We start from the raw sequence: 18,213 nt of genomic DNA, 5'->3' as shown, positions 1-18,213 counted from the left end.
CAACCAGATGCTCCCACGCCTGATGAAATCTACACTAAACTGTTTTAGCTGTGCCAACTACTGGTCCATTACTCACCTACCCTTCTTTGGCAAGATTACTAAGAAAATTGACCTATCTAGAACTCCATAGTCACATCATGCCAACCATCTCCAGAATCACTACCAATCCGGCTTCATATAATGCTGCAGAATGAAAACAGCTACAGTACAAATAGTGGACTACAGATACAGATGTCCCCTGCTTTCTGATACCGCTGGACCTATGTGCCATCTTCTTCACTGTTGACAATCTTACCTTCAACCACACCCCGCAATCTCAAATAAGATTTACTAGCTATATTCTCCAGTGGTTTTCCTCTTACCTCGCCAATTAACAATAGTTCTTTTGTATGTACTCTTCCAAACCCTAGAAGGACCCCATAAGCTGCTAGTCTCTAAAGGAACCATCATCTCCTACCATCTTCAGCTGTTACATGGAGCCACTTGTAAATGTATTCACAGTAATGGCATCTAACTCCATCAATGCACTGATGACATACAACTTTACACAAAGTTTCCTCCGTTTTAGAGACTAAACCCCTACAGCACACTTTGTACTTCATCCAGACCTGGATGCCCAGCCTCTACATTAAATTTTTATTCCACCAAAATCCAGTTCCTTCTAGTCTCCAACACCTACAAGCAACAAGTAGTCCATGCACAAACTGATGACAGAAATCTGTATGAATTCAAAATCCAACTTTTGGCCAAAGCCCAGTCTCTCTGATTCATCCTGCATACCGATCTCACCCTCAAAGTGCATTTTGCCAGGAAAACCAAAATGGCTTGGTACCAAGTCTTCCTGCTAACGTAAGTAAATCCTTCCTCTCAGACAGCAATTAAAAGCGGCTGTTGAAGCTTTCTGTCTCTTGCATCTGGATGGCAGCAATGTCCTGCTATGTAGCCTCCCAGAATCTGCAGTGCCCCTCCACCCAGAGGCATCATATACACCACAATATGACTCAATATGGGCCTTACGAAATATGATCACAGCCCCTCCACCCTGATGGCCCCACCTTCAAAGCCAGCTACATAATCTACAATGCCATTACTACCCGCACTCTGGTCATCTGGCTGATAACCTCACCACCTCCGGTGACTCTCAGTTCACTCACAGCCAGAAACCATCATACTGGAGATGAAGAAGTGCAAGAAAGGAACTACAATACCAGGCAACAAAACCCTAACCAGCTTATCTCAAGAAAAATGTAATACTTTTAATTGGAGAGTACCGGCACTTCTGAGAAACAAGCAGGTACTCTATTACAGAGTACCTGCACTTCTGAGAAACAAGCAGGTACTCTATCACAGAGTACCTGCACTTCTGAGAAACAAGCAGGTACTCTATTACAGAGTACCTGCACTTCTGAGAAACAAGCAGGTACTCTATTACAGAGTACCTGCACTTCTATTTTTCCATTTAAAGCACTGCCTCTAACCATCACCCTTTTCCAATTTAGGAAACATCTGAAGACATAAGTCTGTAAAGAACACTCCATCTAGATGCTGCAAACTGTCCTCCCTTCTCCCAGAACTCATCACTCCCTGTCTGACATCACTCTCTGGTTGTATCTCTGCCTTCTGTACAGCGCTGCACTGCATTCCAGGCAAGTGTGTGCTATATAAGCAACATATACGGGCCCCTTTTACCATGCCCAAAATGTCTTCCCATATCAATGGACGCCAAATGATGTTTTAAGAGGGACTAGAATTTAAATAAAAATGGACCCTCTTTACAATAATTACAGGCTGTGAGAAAATGAATTGGTATAGGGCAGTGCCACGATTCTTTTTTTGTGCTGCCCTATGTCAATTTGAAAGGGCAGGAATGCAGACTATTTATGAGATACCATGCATTCCTGTCCATTCATCCAGCGCCAGTGCACAATTTGGTGCCTAGCGCCAATGCAGGCACACTCGCACCATGGTGCAAGGGTGCCTGCATTGTTGGCAGGATTGTTCTGTGCAGGAAGGAAGACCCTCCTGCACAAGACCAATCCATGGAATCATTTCCTCTTTCTAGGCATGCTGCAAGATGCAGCATGCATAGAAAGGGGGAAAACAAGAATAAATAAATACATTTCTCCGTGTTACCCCTTCCCTGGGGAGGTGACGCATTCACAGGTTTTGACTTTATTATGATATCTTCTAAGACGGGGGCTAAACAACTCGCAGGTTTCTGTGTGCCAGGTTTGCCTCTACTGACGCTACACAGGCTTGGTCCAGACAGCAGAATTATATGCTTTGCGATTGGTGGTTTGCGAGGAATTCACTTGTCATGCATGGCTCGTGAAGCTTAGCTACTGTGAGATTAACATGACATGTCCTCGTATAATTGGTGCATGACTAAGGAGTTTCTGTCCTCCCAGGCGGGTATTACTGGATCTGTCACTGCTGTGTTAGTTTCTGTGGAAACTAATCTGACTAAAAAAAAATGTATTATTAATTTTTGCCCAAAGATTCCTCCAATAGGTTTTAATGTATCCGGCCAGACATATAGACTATTAAATCAAAAAAGTCTGCAATGTTTGTGGCACTGAAAATCATCCAGCCATGATGGCATCTGACAGCAGAATGCACCTTCATCCCCTTATAGGTGTAGCACGGTGCAGCGATAACCCTTCCCAGTGAAAAATATGGAATGTTCCCGTTCTCTGTCTTACACAGTTGGGACAAGGCAAGGGCATTCAAGGCACAGTGCACGTAAATTGTGTGATGTCCCGTGCAATCATTCTGTTAACACACTGCGCTACCGTGACGTGCGCGTGTGAGAAATGAGAAAAGAAACTGCAAAGAGTGGATGCCTGTATGTAAGGTGTTTGTGTGTGTGCCTAGAGGGTAGCTGTTATTCCGTGTCTCCTTGCTTGTAAGTGCGCTCTTTATGTGATGCACGTGTCTGTGATAAAATTGTCTTTCAAAAGCATCCCTCTATCATCGACTGCATTTTCCACTAAGAATTTTAGTTGTAGTATTTCCCTACCTCTTCCCATTCTTATTTGATAAATCCTTGCCTCTGTAAAGAGCTCTGAAGCAGTAGGGCATTGAGTGCGCTACAAAAGTAAAAATCTTAATAAAATAACCAGGACACCAGATTTATCGCTTCTGGGTTGTTAGAAGCATTGGCTCGAAGGAACCAAGGCAACCTGCACGCTGGATTGGGTTGTCAGATTAGGCTGTCAAACGGAAGCCATGACTGGAAACGTGGTACCCTGATACTATGGAGCGAGGTGGCCATCCCACAGATGCCAGACCAGAGAAGTAGCGGGTCCCGGAGGCTCGCCAGTGGCAGCGCTGTGTATCCTCACACGTGCGCCCGTGGTGTGTATGGATCGGGTCTCCTCAGGCGGTGGCGCTCGGCTGTCAGTGGCGGTGGCAGGCCTCCTGGCTCACAGCCCGGCCCCTCCCCGCGGCCGTCAGTGCTGCGGCTGCCACTGAATATGCAGCAGGAGGAGGCGGAGGCTGCAGGCCGCGGCGCTGCCCGGGAGGCGGGGGAGGAGCGAGGGAGCATCGGCGGCAGCTGCGGGGAGCGCGTCCCGTTATCACTCGGGCTGCGGATCTGAGGGAGGCTCCTTCTCGCCGGGAGCCCGCCGCGCAGTCTGGTGCTCTGCCCATCCCCGGGGCCGCGGGCTGGCTGGGGCGAGGTACAAGCTCTGCTCCCTCGGGGCTGGGTCCGCTCAGTGCCCGCGCCGGGCCCGGCTGCCGCTCCCGCGGGACTCTGCGGCTGGTGAGTAGTGCCCTGATATATTACACACTGCCTGACAGCGCGTGCACCGCCCGCACCGCCATTCACCATTGATACGTTGCTTCTCTTTCTTTACACGTTGTGGATGGTGTCTCAGCTCTTTCCCACGGTGGTGGGCGGGGAGGGGGCTGGGGTGTCAGACCTCAGTACAAGAACCCCAGTCTCACCAGTGCAGCTGACCTTCAATTCGGGGTGCTTGGATAACCCACACCCCCATGAGAGATGTTACATGCCTCTCTCTGCCTGTTCGGACTCCCTTTTATTGAGGGGGGCAAATGTACATTTGTTGGGATCTGTGGACCCACCCCCTTTGGCTGCGCTCAGAAATCAACGCTAGTTTTCTCTCCCTCATTTGCGCATCCCGTCGGTGAAGCTGTACTTTTTGGGGTGCAGAGGGAGATTCCGCGGCGGGCACGCGCCCACTTTCTGTACAAACTTGTGTGCTAATGCTTTGCAGAACTTGAGCAGGCCCCTTGTGACGCGACACCTGCTGCTTGCGAGAAGTGTCCAGGTGCCGACGCAGTGTCGTAAAAAACTGGAAGGGGCCCCCCTGCATAGAACGGGGAGCGCCCCCTACCACCGGACTCACTCGGGCCAGGTGCTGTGCTGAGGGAGGGGGTGGGGGGCCGGAGCTTGCCACTCCTCCTCCCCCTACCACGGGGGCCTTTGTTACGCCCCTGTGCCAACCATGTTGGATTGAAGGTGGCAGAGTATTGTCTGCTTGTGGTACTTGGAAAGGGCTATAGCAGCAATAGTGCAGGTCTACCTTAAATGGGCAGGTACGAGTACCTGCACTTAAATATAAAAAGGAGAGTACCTGCAAATCTGCGCACTGTTGCAATGCATTTATTGATAGAGTACCAGCATTTTACAGGGGCCAGCAGGTACTGTAGAGTGAGTACCTGCACATATACTATTCCATTTTGAACGCTGTTGCAGGTATCTACCAACCATCGGGGTCCGCAATTAAACGTTCTCACGCAGAGACAAACTTATTGTGTGCTGTTGGAATAAACAATCATTTTGCCCAAAGCTTTCCAGCCGTGGCGCTCCCCAGATCACATAACTACAGTGAGTAAATGCAGGCTGCTGCCAGGCGGGAATGTCGGACACTGAAGAGCCGCACTTGACAAACGATGACAGGTGCCAGGCCCTCCTCTGGCCCTCAGAGCATGGTCATCCCAGTTCATGCAGAGGTCGATGCTGCTAGTCCACATTCGGTCTCAGCAAAGCAACAGCACTCTGTTTGTGTTGAGAAATTTGTGGACAGAAAGTGGTACAGTGCATTTCTGAGCACGGTCCGCCCAGACTACAAAGTGCTTAGTAGCCCACGCGGGTTTAAGCGCTATTGATATGCGCTGTCATGTGATCGGATTAAATACTGACGCACCGTGAAAGCAATCATCGACCACGTGAAGCTGGTTGGAAATAAACAGATGGCTGAAAAGGAAAGGGTACAGAGATAAAAATGTCAGTAATTCAATCCCCATATGGAGCAGATCTGTATCCCTGGCCAGAGTCCCAAGGAAAGGTTGGCTGTCACATGCTACTAGTTCACAGATAGTTGATGTGGGCCGGATCCCCTCCCATCTCCCCCCCCCCCCACCATTAACACCTTTTACATCTGACGTTCTAGATAAATATGTTCTCAACCACGGTGGCAAGACTTCATTTTTAAAATGGAGGTTTCCAGTGCCTGTTGTCTTATCATACAATGGGCATAGATGGTGAGGCATGGACCAGACTAGCCATTTACTGTATTAGCAGTACAAAATAAAAAAAGACTATACAATAACATTTGTAAAGCGCACAGCTGCATCCGAAGAGGCGTCCTGGTGCTAGCTGCTTTAAAGTAGAAGTAGATTGATCAAAAACCAGGTGTGAGAGGCATGCATATATATATACACACACACACACACAGTATGTAAGAGGTTCATCTTAGATCAAATCTATCTTGCATTTCTGCCGAGGTGAGATCTACTTCTCAGTTGGGAAAAAGAGCTTCAAAGGTCCAAACACTACCCTTCTGTCAGTACCTATTTTCAGTGTGGGTGGTAAGACACCAGTTGAGGTTTTGGACCACTTGTTCCTCAAACTTATTCCTGTATTAGAGAAAATTTGGTGGGGACCACCCAACAATTTCTTTAGATCATCAGAATCATTGAGATCTTAGTCCCAGTCAAAATGAACATTCATTCCTTTAATTGATTTGAAGGTGACAGCCAGTGAACATTCAGTCCTTTAATTGATTTGAAGGTGACAGCCGACATGTGTTTCGCCCCTTACATGGCAGTAAACCTGGGGCTTTCTCAAGGCTATAAAGTGGAAAAGGAGACAAAAGAGACGAAAAGCTGTGGTTGACAGGGTAAATTGCCAATTAAAAAGTAGATGACCAAAAACCCATTGTGAGAAAATGAAGCCAAAAAACAGATTTAACTGCACCCAGTGAAAAACAGAGAAAATTCAGATGGTCATGGCTTTTTAACATCCGAAAGTAGTATTGCCGAGGGAACCTAGATTTAGGCTCTCTTGGTGGGGCAAAATCTCTCCCAGCCCAGAACCTTAAACTAATCAGGTGCACAATGTTTGTGTTTTGGAAAGTTAAACCACTGCCCCCTCGGAAGAATTACAAATACGGAATGCTAAGGGCTACATTTAGAGCTTGGTGGTGATAGAAATGCTTCAGATTTCTGGGAAAAAAGCAAAAAGAAGAACAAAATCCACCTGTGAAACTTTCTCCATAGTGGAGGAAATTCAGCTGGTGATGCTCCTCCAGAAATGAGAGGATTTTCTATTACCAGCCAATTCCAAATTGGGTCGTAAAGTGTTAATTTTTTCCTTACAATTTACTGGCTAAATATGTTGTGTATGGCTTCCATGCGAAGCTGTTAACCCAAATCAGTGCTTGAAATCCCTGTAATACACTTCAGTAACGTAACAGCAGAGGCTGTAGCAATAATGTAGTATGGGATGTGGTGCTTGCTTTCCTGACCACCTTCTGACATCTCCCCAGTCTCCTCAGACCTGGGAGAAGTGTCTGAATACTGGTTGACACTGTACCTTCGCCACCCACTCCTTCCCAAGCCTCCTGGGAGCCTGCACTGACCTGCAGGTGCGAGAGTACCTATGCCATCCACAGAAGCTGCTCTGACAGGGCGGCTGCCAGCCTGGACCCTTTGCTACACACTCTCACTGTGCAAATATGATCTCCCCTAGGAAAAGGGGAGAAGGAAGTCCAGAGGTGTGTGGGGCAGGTTTTCAGATCACTAAGTACCTTTAGAATATATGATGGAATGGATGTTGCCTAAAGAGGAAAGTGGGGCAGGGTGAGGACATGTTGCATGTCTTAGAGAGTTTAAAGGATGGAAGAAGGGGGGAAGGCGATGGAGAGATGTCAGTACACCACGGGCTGTAGTACACAAAGCGCTCTGGTGCCTCAGATGGCATATGCAGCCGTTGTTGACCCCCACAGTGCACTTTGGTATTACAGAAGGGAATGCAGAAGCTTGCTTGGGCCGAGCTATAACATAGATATCATGATCACAAGGTGCATTCAAAGTGATGGAACCCTTTGCCCTGACACCCAGAGCGTTTTACAGACATGGGCACAATGTCAAAGAAGCCATCAGAAGAAACTCTATCATAATGGATGGCTTACTGTCAGTGATTCCCCAGAGGATGCTCCTTGGGACAGGTTATAGGTGTTCCATGGACCCCTCCAGACATTCCTGTGGGGGAGCCCTGTCCTCTCGTCATAGTTCAGCCAATGATCTCTAGTTAAAGAGTGAGTTGCAAAATCAAACCTCAGTTGTGGACACCACATTTTTTAGTGTGATAGAGCACATTGTCCTGGTCTGCGCCTTGTGCACTGTGTCGCAACCAGAGACAGTGCGCCAGAGGTATAACTCGAGCCTAGGTATATTTCTTTTTAGGATATGTGAAACGTGAGGAAGTCTGAGGGGGCTGTGGAGAGTGCAAAAATCTGTATTATACATGCCTTAATTCTTCCGCATCACTACACCTATGCAGGGGATGTGAGAGGGCATACCAAACATAAAACTGGAGATGTGTTGGTGTAAGCAAAGGGATGTTGTAACCTCTTGGTTATAAGTAAGACTCCCTGTTTTCCATTTTTTTTTCTTCTGATTTTTACAGATAACTATAGAACAAAAACTGTTTATTTTCCTGTATGCATTTACATTTAAATGTGGATAAAAACAGAAAATGGGTTATTTTTTTGAGTGATTCTAAATGCTACCAGTCATGACTGAAAGGCTAATAGCTTTGCGATTGACAAGTAAGGGGGCTAAAAAAACAGGAAGTTTGGTAAAAAGGCTACATATGCACAAAGTTGATATTAAATTTGAATGTTTTCGTATAAGTGCATTGGTTTGTCATCTGTGAGTGTTCATATCATTGAAGCCTGTCGGGTATTTAATCATGACTGAACATTTATTGGTTAAATACATGTGGCAATATACCAGTTTCAGCTACATTAAAAAAAATATATATGGATCAATACAGATAAAATTAGCAATAAATATGGATAAAAACAGACGGAAATGTAACAACAATAAATGCCATAAAACCGAGAGCACTAGTTAGAAGTGACCACACAAATAACTCCAATTTTGTTCTAGTTGTCTTTGATATTATTTTGTAAACATGCTGCAAAAAAGCTCTGTTACTGAAACCTGTCCTCCTATAATTCTGTACATTACTTGCCTGAGTCCCATAAATGGTTATCAACATAGCATTTTAAAATACAATTTACTACGCTGATATCACAGCAGAGAAAAAACACTGTTTCTCAAAGAAAGAACCTCGAAGCAAAGAAGTCTCGCCATAGCAAAAGAAACTAAAGGAGGCAAGCCCTCAAAGCAAAATACTTTTTCCATAAATGACCTTCATCTAATACTTTTCTCTGATAAATGATAGGACCTTTCGAAAGAAAACATTGACTATCACTAAGTAAAAGTAAATTAGTGAACAATTCTGGTTTTGTTTTGTTGTCTATGATTTCACTTAGAACCCCTAAGTGATAAATATCCTCCTTTGTTAAAATGCATTGAAGTAATTTGTGTTTGGGCTTCCATGTCACTTGTTACATGGTGAAGATCTCAGTTTGTGACTGGCCTTCATTGATGTTTGGTATGTCCCGCAGACTTTAGATTGTGATTGAGCTTCATTCAAATGTTTAAGGTCTTGCAGATCTCAATTTATGAATGGCCTTACTTGACGTTTGGTGTGTCATGCAGATTTCATTTTGTGATTGGGCTTCTTTGTCATTTGTGAGGTTCTGCAGATCCCAGTAAATTTAGGCTTCATTGGTGTTTGGTAGGTCGCACAGGTCTCAATTTGCGATTGGGCTTCCTTGATGTTCTTTGGACTGCAAAGCTTGCTGTCCGCTGGGTGGATAGTGTGACATGACTGTCTACTGTAGACAAGATGCTGAAATGGAATATGATGTGCAGGATTGCTCTTTTGATTTACACTGTGCCCCTCATTTACTATATGTATAAAACATAAATAGTTATGTAAATAACACGTCCAGACTGATATCGGCTCCTTTTCCATGGCGCCGTGATACAAAATGTAAGCCCACACGTAGTAATACCAGCAAAACACGCCTTGATTGCCTGTTTTCCAAGAAGTTTGTTTTTATGTTTTATTTGACTTCTCAGCCACCTTGGTCTGTTACTGCTTCTCTTTGCCATTTGCTTCACCACGTTCATCTTCACTCGCCTCTAATCATTGCTTTTTAATCATGGCCTTAGACACACTTCCCGCATCTAACACACTGTCCTTCCGTCCACCTCGGCCTCCTTTCTTCTAGCTTCTATCCCTGAAACCCCTTCTCAGATCAGAGGCCGTGGGGCGGCTGAGGGTCGTGGCCTAGACGGTGCAGCATTTTTGGGCAGGTTGAAGGAGGATTTCACCCTTGGTGAGCAGGCAGGTGCGCGCTCTAGGGATGCTGTGTGCAAGCCCAGCTGTAAGCTGACTTCCCACGGTTACCCTGTGCCATTGGCTGTGAACCACATGCCAGTGGAGGAGGGGAGAGGGCGAGTCTCTGTCCTGAATGCAAATGTCCATTGGCGATGAAGGTGAATATTAATTTAGATACTGTGTGTGAGGAACAAAACAGAACATCTCCATGACATGCGGAACAATTTCTTTAATGATGGTTTATCGTATTAGTGCAATTTCTGGCTATAAACCCCAGTGTAGGTGGGTAGAAACGGGAAGGCACCATTGAATTTCAAAGGAGACGCTCGGGATACTAGACTATAAGCTATACAATGGCATATTTAAAGTTACTTGGAGCCCGCTGAAGTTGGCGGAAGGATCCAAGAGCACTGCCTGCACTGTTAGTGTTGGGTTGAACCCGTGCCCAACAGGAAAGCTGTCAGTGCAGGAGGGATTTACACCTGTCACACCCATCATTGAGGAATAACAACATGCAGGAACACAGAACTATAAGTGTCTCCTCCCCTCCAAAGCTCTGATTGGACAAGAGTGATCTTCAAGGGGGCTGAGGCAGCTGCAGTCACTGCACAGTGACGGTGTGTGCTGCACAGAAATATCTGACCTGCGAGTGGCTCTTCATTCCTTTTTCCCTTTGTGATCCTATGTGCTTGGCAGCCAGAAAAATATTACAGCCAACGGGGGCACCACCCAAGGAAGGGACAACCTGTTTCTCGAGTCAGTTGGCCCCATTGCTCTCATAGCAAATCCTTCATTGTAAATGCATGTGCAGCAGCGGCCGAAAGATGCGCCCTGCGCACACCGCACGGATGACATCTCCGATTCTTTTGTCTGCGATTGGATGGATTCATGTGGTAATTACATGAGGCTGGCGCGAGTCCAGTTTTCCCAGTGGGAATGTCCTGGCATCCAATGGTGCATCTGTATTGATGGCTCCTTCACAAAGTCGTTTGGTTATTTCTCCCAAGTAAAGCTCCGAGTTCTCAGGAGCAGAGGCCTGTGCCAACATTTGATTTGGTGGCAGAGGCGTAGCGTGGTCGGTGAGATCGGTGGTGGGAAGGGGTGTGAGCTTCAGATTTTCCAACAGTCACTGTCGTATAATGCTACAATACATCCTAGGCCAAGCAGGGCACGTGAGCGTGGCTAACTGGGCAATGTAAAGGGCGAGTAATGCGGGTTCGTAGGGGTACTGAGGGAGAAAACACTCCATCATTTGTAAAATAACCAACATTATTTAAGGCTTTGAGCGAGGGAGAGAGTGTGTGTGCACGTTTTTTGTCTGTAATGATGTAAAAATCCCTGGTGAAATCCGACAGGAACCTCGCCATACCCGGATGAAAGCACCTGTACCCAACTTTTCACCAGAAAATACATTTATTGGGGCGGGGGTGAAACACCCCCTTGAAGCTACGCCCCAAATTGGTGGAGTCTTTTTTTACACGCTTTCAAACCGCTCTGGTGGTGCCTGTGTAGATGTGTTTCTGTAAGTAGACTTGTCAGTTACTGCTAGAACAAATGGCATTTGCAACTTAAGGAAAAACGCGGAAAAATAAAGGAGAGATGGAGGGGAAAAGACTACATGCTAGTCTCTAAAGTGACTTGAGTTGTCTAGACTATGAAGATGGGGAGAGGAAATGGACCAAATAATGGAAGATCCAGACGAGGCACAGAAAATGTTTAAAACTGTATCAAAGGGATAGTGGTGGGTTTTTTTCTTTTCTTTTTTTTTTTTATACATGAAGCAGATACTTTCTGCTCGTGACATTACATGCACTGCTGGTAAAACGTTTAGTGCACAGCTGGCAACGTCAGCGGTGGATCTGTGGAAAAACTGCGTGGGAGCATTTTTCCACCTACACATGAAATGAAATATCTCTGTCTCTTCGCTTTGTATTGATCTGGCGCGGTATGCTTGATTAGCCAAGATTTCCAAATGTCGAGCCACCATCCATACGTCCTCTAGGAAATTGATGGCAGGACTTTGTGCCGTTTTGACTCTCTCTAGCCCATCAAACTACAATTCTTTCTTTTTTAAGAATATCATTTTGAAAGATCTGTAGGAGAACACAAAATACAAACTTGTACCAATTCAAGCTCTTTTGCCGCCATGTCCTTGGAACGCAGCTATTCGGATAATAAACAGTTTGCTATCGGGGTTGCACGTAAGGCACAGCTCTTTTCACAATGTATTTAATATGCAGAGTGGGTTGTCCTGACCAGATTCAGGCTATAGTCCCTACCTCCCCCCCCCCCCCACAAGTTATTCTGCACTGGGCGGAGACTCTTCACACAGCCTCTCCTGTAAAGGCAAACATTTTTAAATTTAACTTCTGAGTCACACCTCTTCCATCTTCTTTGCAGGACACCCATTGTCTCTGTGTTGGTCTGTTGTATGCATGTATGTTTGTTTATGTGTAAGAATGTCCAATAGTTGTCTTGTCTAAATTTGCCAATCAATTCAACTATATTTAGTGGACAGACGCCATTGTTATCCAATTCAGCTACTCACAAGTATGAAAGTTCCAATCACCAAGTCATCGTTAATTGATTTGTACCTCATGTATCAAACTCGGTGTCAAGAATATCCAGACATTTGTTCCGTTGGTATCATTGTTTGTTTTCATGTAGTTTGCCCAAATGTAAACTCTAAAATGTAAGACGTCGTCTTCTTTCAATACATAATTTGAATTAATATTCAGTATTGAGAGTATTATATGGCCTTAGTCCCCTATTAACTTCCAAAAGTTGTAGCATTGAGGTTTCATTGAGCGAGCCCACACAGTCTCCAAGGGTTACAATTGTGCATTTTATCCCACATATAGTGCAATAGGCCCTCAATGGGGACTTAATATGGACATTTGCCAGTATTTACATGCTGTGTTAATCTAACCCCACCCTTCACAAGAGTGTTGCAAATTCACCTGCGCCAAGACAACTTGGGAAGATAATGGGAAAATATTGGCAATGTGGGGCATTTTTTAGCACAATTCCCTCCCGAAATGCTGTAGGCAATGCGGGTAGCTCTGAGGATGTCATTTAATCTGCCCTATCATATACCGTAATACCTATATACACTTCTACTTTCTAGTTAATGCGTCCATTTTCTTACGATAATGGCATTACTCCTAGTCCTACTCCCTCGCCTTCCTTTAAACCAATGAGGCTTCCTGCCTCCCACTAGACCCTCCCTTCCCCTTTTAAACCCCCCCCCCCCACCCATACCCCCTCCTGTACAAAAACCAAGCCCAAGCAGCAACTCAGACAGTCCGTACCGGGAGGCCGGGAGGGAACGGAAAGGAAGGCGAGGGAGTAGGACTAGGAGTAATGCCATTATCGTAAGAAAATGGACGCATTACCTCCCGTCCCTCCCTCGCCTTCCTTTAAACCAATGAGACATAGCAAGAAACACACAGGAGACGGACACTGAGTTGCAAGAAGTTTAATATCATGCACAAAGGCCACCAAAACCCCACCCCTATTACTTCATAGAGGATAAGACCTGGTGACCCAATACCGACTCCAAACTACCCAAGTCCGACAGCCCATAATGCCGAACAAACGTCAAAGGAGAGTCCCAAGCGGCGGCCCTGCAAAATTCCACCACTGAAGTCCCATGAAGCTCTGCCACCCCAGCCGCCATACCCCCGGTAGAACGACCCTGAATCCCAAGAGGAGGAACAACCCCTTACAAGGAAAAAATCAACAGAAACAATGATCTCACCCACCGACTCAAGGAAGCCGTGGAAGGCATCTCCTCTACGGGCCGGCCCGAAATTTACAAAAAACGAAGCACCCTTACGGAAAGGAGCCACCACACGCAGGTACTCCAACAAAGCCCTGCGTACATTCAACGAATGCAAATGAACCTCCTCCACCGAAGCGGGATGCGGACAAAAGGAAGGAAGGCTGACCTCCTGGCGAGCATGAAAAGAAGAAATGACTTTCGGGATAAAAGAAGGTACCGGAACCAGAACCACCCGATCCTGAAAAACTTTACAAAAAGGAAAGGAACAGGCCAAGGCCCCCAATTCCCTTAAACGGCGAACCGAAGTAATGGTCACCAAAAAGAACGTCAATAAGGAAAGATGTCGTAAATCACAGTCCCCCAGAGGTCCAAAAGGTGAATCCGTAAAAACATCCAACACCAAAGAAAGAACCCATGAAGGAAAAGAACGTACAGGGCGAGGAAACAAATTAAGAAGCCCCTGAAAAAAATCCCGGCATCAAACGACTCTCATCCGGAAGACTACGCCACGGACCACTAAATGCCTGAATAGCCGCCGACCGTACCAGCAGAGACGCCCCTGACAACCTCAACTGTGCACCGTCCTGCAAGACCTGCATCACATCAAAGAGAGACGCGCCGGTAGGATCCAAATCATGCCTCAAGCACCAAGAAGAAAAAACCTACCACTGCCTACCCAAGAAAGCAAAGTGGAACGCCGCCTGGAACCCAGCAAAGTAGAACTCAAATCCACTGGCACCCCCAGACCCGTCAAACCTCTGCGATCAACTTCCAGGCCTTCAAGTGTAACCTCCTCCAAGACCCCATCGAGAGGCAGGGAAACTCCAGGGGTGACGGACACAGAGGAAGAGGCCACATCCGACCGGATGCCCTCAGCCGCAGCAATGGGAACCAATTCGCCCTAGGCCAGTGGGGAGCAATCAGGATAACCCTGTCCCCCAGAAGCCGCACCCTTCAGAAAAGACCTGAGTAGCTGAAACGGAGAGAACGCACACACAAGGCCCCTCGGCCAAGGACACGACATCCCGTCCACCTCCCAGGCTCGGGGACACCGAAACCGGGAGCCGAAGTGACCGAGCATCGCGTATTCCTCGGACGCGAACACATCCAGCACTGGAAGACCCCAGAGCCGAACCAGATGAAGAAACAGCGATCTCCGGAGGGAGAAAAGTTGAGAGGAAGTAACACCCTGCTCAGCAGATCCTCCCGCACATTGACCACCCCCGAATGTATGTAGCCCTGAGAGAAGGAACCCCCCCCTGAGCCCACACAAAAATCTACCTGGCCAGACTGAATAAAGCCCTTGACCTGGTCCCCCCGTGTTGGATGACATAAGCCCTGGCCACTAAGTTGTCCGAACAAGCACCGCAGTTCCACCAAATGACCTTGCAGCCGCAACCCTAGAAGAGCACGGGGGGCAGTCTGTACCACAACCAACCTCACCATGGACCGGAGCACCACTAACCTCATCTCTGACACTGGCACCAAGCCAAGAAGAGTCCGAAACCGAGACCCTAGAAAAACCAGAACCTGGGATGGGACTAAATCTGATATCCCCCAGTTGATTAAAAACCAGTTGTCTGCCGGACACCAGAACTTGGGCCACCTGCCTCTGTAATAGGGACTGCGAGGTTGCATGGATCAAATGTCGTCCAGATATGGATGAGTAAACACCCCTTCTGAATGTAGCAAAGCAACCAGGGGGGCCAGCACCTTCGTAAAAATCCGAGGAGAAGACTTGAGGCCGAACGGCAGTACACAAAACTGATAGTGCACCAGATCCACAGCAAACCTCAGGAACCTCCGCGAAGACCTTGCCACAGGCACGTGCAGGTAAGCATCCTGCAGAACCAGTGACACCAGAAAGTCCCCTTGACTGACCAAGGGAAAAACCGTCAGAATAGACAGCATGCAGAAATGCACCAACCCGAACCAAGCATACACCTCCTTCAGATGGAGCACAGGCCGAAACCCCCCGATACTTACTGAACTAGAAAAAATAACGAATAAGTGCCTTGACCCCTTACTTCCAGCGGGGCGCGGGCAACTGCCCTTTGACCAGCAAGTCCCGTCCTGCAGGTAGAGGAGGGGGACGTACCCCCGAATCTGGAGGCATCACCCCAAAATCGATGACGTAACCATTGGCCACAATGTACAGCACCCAACGATCGCTGACACTCTCCAACCAAGTCGAAAGAAAGTGACTCAGCCCTCCCCCAACCAGCTCTATGCCAGGCCCACAGTGATTGTCAGGACCCCCTCTTGAACCCACCCCGGTTCGAAGGCGCCGACATCTTAGGGGAAAAATGCGGCTGAAAACGCAGTTTCCTAAAAGAAAAAGATTTGGCCCCCATCTTAGGAGAAGAACGGGAATGCTCCTTCCACCCTTTACCTGAAGCAGAACCCCCATTATAAGGCAAGGCATGCTTCCGTTCCATAAAAGCTTTGTAAAGCATGGAAGGTAATTGAACCCAAAACAAGCTATGACCCTCAAAAGGTAGTCTCAGCCAGGCAGACTACCCCCCCCGGGCCGGCCTTCCAGGCTCGTAACCAGAGCGGCCTCCGGGCCCCAATCAAAACACCAGATGCCAGAGCCGAAGTACGGACCACATCTGAAGACACATCTGCCAACAACCTGGCCTGCTGCTCCATACTAGCCAGGAGCTCCGAACACCTTGCCCCAACCTGAACAGCCACCGCCAGTTTAACCAAGTCCTGCACCAACGACTGGGCCGCATAAGCAGAATCAATACCTGCCCTCCGAGCCAGATTCACAGCCGCAAAAGCCCTCTCAAGCCCCGAGTCCACCTTACGGTCCAAGGCATCAGAAGGCACACAATTCTACGGCTTGACAGCCGTTCTGCCAATCAGGGTAGCCAAACTTGAATCCAGGAGGACCGAGGGAGGACATACCTCCTCACTCACAAGTAAATAAAGTGTCTGAACGAACCGTGGAACCTGAGCCTTATCCACATCCTCCATTCTCGAAACACCATATCCTCCACAGGTCCCCGAAAAGGCATGGAAAATTCAGACGGCGTCTGATATTGTGGAAATAAGTGAGAGCCAGAGTCGGTAGGTCGAAACACAGGAAACCCCAAATAGTTCCGTCCATGTGCCAACACAACCCACATCACCTACCAGGAGCCATATTCACCCCCAGAGGACGTAGATGGAGCAACCCCCCCCCCCCTCACTCTCTGAGGAGGACTTCCCTGTAATTGCAGGAGAATGGGTAGCCCTAGCCCCACTAGGCCTGGCCATCCCCGCATGAAGAGCTCTGGAAACAGCCCCCGCGAACATCACCTGCACCTCCTCCCTGGACAGGAGGGGCGCAGCACCACCACCCTGAATCTGGGGGCTCCCAGGAGTGGAAATGCCATCAGCACCTCCCTCCCCTGAGGCGGAAGAAGAAATAATCCTCCGTCCATTAACTGAATCTGTAGGCATGATCTCATCCACAGAACACATTGTCACCATCTAAAGGTCAAAACAAGAATTTCAGTCAAAAATGCGGGCAGAACGCCCGTCCTACCCGCACAGAAACCAAAAAACACTCTTCGGCATCACTCCGCGGCGAAGAAAAACCGGAACTCAACGCCCCAGCCACCAAGAGCCGGCTGACCCCGTCAGCCACCTCCCAGGACGCGTCTTACGAGCAGCCCCGCCTGCTCAGAAAAGACGCGCCCGGCCGAAGCACACCTCGCGGAGCTCCGCGTCCCGAGGAGTGCATCCAACGATGTCCCCCAGGCCCCGCCGTGAAGGTAAGTGAAAGGGAAAGTCTAGCGTGGGCTAGACAAAAACAACAGGAGGGGTATGGGTGGGGGGGGGGGTTTAAAAGGGGAAGGGAGGGTCTAGTGGGAGGCAGGAAGCCTCATTGGTTTAAAGGAAGGCGAGGGAGGGACGGGAGGTAATGGCATTTTCCAGTCTGCCTCCTAGCATGTAAATTCTCACCCATATTACTGAGCACACCTTGGCATGTAGGGGTGCAAAAATAAAATACATTTATACTGTCTTGCAAAACCAAGTAGCGTATAGCAGTGCATAGATCTCAACTAATTGTATAGGTTCATACAGCAGTGATAGTATTGACAACAAAATCTTTAAAGGTTTAGATCTACTTGGAAATGCAATAATTTTGTCTTCAGACATCAGCTGTTGGTTTCTGAAAATACATACATTTGGTTATTACATGTACGTTTTACTGTGAACAATAATCTTGATTCCCCGAAGAAGAGCTTATCATTTAAGAAAGTGTATTTGTTGTTATGGAAATACCACCTTTTGCATGTTTGATACATGCATGTTTTCTGTCCTAACATCAATTTATAATTTTCATCAATAACTTATATGTAGCTGACATATAGATAGATTCTGCTTTACATGTCCATGTATCACCTCATGGCATCATAGATACAACCATTATACAGGAATTACCATCAATATACTAGGTGCCCGGCATTTTATCCAGGGTGGGCACCATCATACGAGGGATGCTCCCCTTTATACGAACAGTAGCCATCAGTATGCCAAGACCAGCATTCCGCCCAGAGTGGGAAGCATCATGCAGTAGATGCATGTAGGAAAGTACCATCTTGCCTGGCATGTTACCCCCATTTTTCACTGTATATATGTTGTTTTAGTTGTATGTGTCACTGGGACCCTGCCAGCCAGGGCCCCAGTGCTCATAAGTGTGTCCTGA

The 18,213-nt window shown here is 47.4% G+C and overlaps 1 protein-coding gene across 1 annotated transcript in view; it reads left to right on the top strand.

Moving 5' to 3' along the window:
- The first annotated feature begins 3,201 nt into the window (after positions 1 to 3,201).
- The window catches only part of PAG1 (phosphoprotein membrane anchor with glycosphingolipid microdomains 1), a 483,338-nt gene continuing 468,326 nt past the window's right edge, over positions 3,202 to 18,213 (top strand). The window contains exon 1 of the mRNA XM_069220408.1: positions 3,202 to 3,763. The gene's annotated coding sequence lies outside the window, so the exon portion shown is untranslated. The remainder of the gene's footprint in view (positions 3,764 to 18,213) is intronic.

Source organism: Pleurodeles waltl, chromosome 2_2, assembly GCF_031143425.1.
Source record: "Pleurodeles waltl isolate 20211129_DDA chromosome 2_2, aPleWal1.hap1.20221129, whole genome shotgun sequence".
Taxonomy (NCBI): Eukaryota; Metazoa; Chordata; class Amphibia; order Caudata; family Salamandridae; genus Pleurodeles; species Pleurodeles waltl.
This window is presented reverse-complemented; position numbering and strand designations above follow the sequence as displayed.